The sequence below is a fragment of the Odocoileus virginianus genome, unplaced genomic scaffold, assembly GCF_023699985.2.
Source record: "Odocoileus virginianus isolate 20LAN1187 ecotype Illinois unplaced genomic scaffold, Ovbor_1.2 Unplaced_Scaffold_1, whole genome shotgun sequence".
NCBI lineage: Eukaryota > Metazoa > Chordata > Mammalia > Artiodactyla > Cervidae > Odocoileus > Odocoileus virginianus.
In genome coordinates, this window is record NW_027224263.1 from 10,024,476 (window position 1) to 10,026,837 (window position 2,362).

The 2,362-nt window shown below is 35.2% G+C and overlaps 1 non-coding gene across 1 annotated transcript; it reads right to left on the bottom strand.

The window, feature by feature from the left end:
- Positions 1–2,046: 2,046 nt before the first annotated feature.
- On the bottom strand, positions 2,047–2,152 carry LOC139033306 (small nucleolar RNA U13). Its single transcript, XR_011485919.1, has one exon. It is a non-coding gene; the product is annotated as a small nucleolar RNA U13 (small nucleolar RNA).
- Positions 2,153–2,362: the final 210 nt, after the last annotated feature.

Genomic DNA, 2,362 nt, shown 5'->3' on the forward strand with positions numbered 1-2,362 from the left:
CTACCTTGAGATATGTAACTAAGGCCTTTATTTGGCTTAAAAATCATTGATCTGATTTGAAGCTCTGGAACAGGTATGTTAATATGGACTGTGTTTCTGGCAAGGGCAGTGCTTGTTTTGCCTGAACAGACTGCTGTATGTACCATGACTGCCTATTTATAGAACAAAGTAGGCATATCTGTAGGGCAAAACATCATTTTATTTCAATTGTAGGGTTGCATATTAACTTGGGAGTAGGAAGCTATCTTCTCCTGTCACCTACTTTAAAGTCAAATATGTAGAGTAATTTTTCACCATTTATAAATCTACCACTTATAATTCTTTTTTGAAAGCTGCTGCCGTGTTATCTCATATTGAGTTGGAATAACTTGTTCAAATACTTTAGGGAATTTCACTGTATATAAATCTCAAAATTTAATGAAATTAGACGTTAGATAAAATGTTACATTTCTTTTTGTAAATTTTTTATACATTAACCCAAAGATAACTAGAAACATTAGAGGTCACTGAGAAAATTTGGCATTGTATATAACCATTTTTATATAGTGGCTTTGACAAATAGGTATGTCACACTCCTATAAAAAGGCTAAATATATATTCCTAAACATGGTGATCAGACAAAATTTGGCGTTGTATGTAACCATTTTTATATAGTGGCTTTGACAAATATGTATTTCCCACACCTACAGAAATGCTAAATATATATTCCTAAACATGGTGATCCAACAAAACAGTGGTTTGGGAGAGCTGCTGATTAAATTTTCAGAGTTACGTTATTCAATGATTCAAATTAGTGGTGTACTTTGAAAATCTTTTTGGAGAATAAAATTGCAGATAAACTATCTTTAGTTAATCAGATCCTTGAGCATGATTTTTTTTTCCCTTGAGCATGATTTTGAGACATATTTGATGATATGTTAATCTATATAAAAATGACGAGCTAGTAACATGAGACAGGGTCTGAAGAATCCATGTAATTCAACATACGTGCTTGATCACAACTTTGCCTCAGTCGGACTAACCAATAACCATTTACTGAAGTACTCTGGTTTGGGAAATGGCATTATATGATATAAGGCAGAGTGGGGTCTCTATGAATGTGTGTCTGTAAATGTGTCCCTGTTGTAGGATGATGGAGGAATTGATATTATTATCAGTATGAAAAAACTAAACACTATCACTTCTATAAGAAAATGTCTCTTATTCAGCATCTCCTTTTTCCCTTCTTCCAGTATCATGCTGCTTTTAACACAACAAATAGAGAAGAAAGAGACAGACTGGCCAGTCATGGTTAAAAAGCTTTCTATTGATGCTAATAAGTTAATGAACAGACAAAAGGGCTTTCTTGGCCTTCCCCTTCATACAAGGCACACAAAAAAGACATTATAAAAAGACAATGAAAAATAACCCATGATTCCAATCACTTATTTTTTTCTCCTGACTGGTCTTTTTGTCTCAAAGAACTGTGTCAAATCAGGCCTCATTTTCCCCACAATGTGCCTACTGTGTGGTGTTCACATTATGTAGCCAAAAAAAACGGTGGAGTTTAGAAACAAATTTGAGTTCCACCACTGTGTGATCCTAGGCAAGTTGCTTAAACTTTTTCTGATACTTACTTTACAAATGGAAAAGAAAATGGCAACTGTGAGAACCTAACGATCTCTACAGAATTAGTTTACCATGTGTGAAATTCTAGTGCATATGAATTTCTGCTTACCGCTTCCTCTGCCATAAGGAGCTTGTTTCAAGTATTTATCAGAATTTCAAATTATACCTGATGAGGATAATTATAGGAGGGGGAGCTATGGGCTACACATGGACACAAACAAATGAAAGAGTAAGCATAGAGGGATTTTGTACTGAAAGTTTAAGAAAAATAAAGGAAATAAGGAAAATTAAACCAGCCTTAGGATTCTCTTCCATTGTTAGACATGAGAAAGCTAAGTAGTGGCAGTGTCAAGGAGAAGGATTAGCTCTTCCATAAACTCCACTGGTCCCTCTTGCATACTGTTACCCTCAAATAAGAACACTTTTTTTTTTTTTTTTCTTCACGTCAGGTAATGTGCCGGTGTCGTAACAAGGTTTGGAGGGAGGCACATGTGACGCAGCAGCATGAACACCCAATCATCATGCTCATGAACTACAAAAGGATCAAGAACACTTATTAAACCAAACCAATGTGGTGGCTATGTACATACACAGTCAAGATGAATCTCCTGTATAACTCTTACAACTAGATAAACACAGGCAAAACAATGAAATTGGACCCCTATCTTGCACGAGTCACAATAATTAGCTCAAAATGGATCAAAGACTCAAACCTAAGAGTCAGCGATAACAAAACGCCTTGAAGAAATTCCTT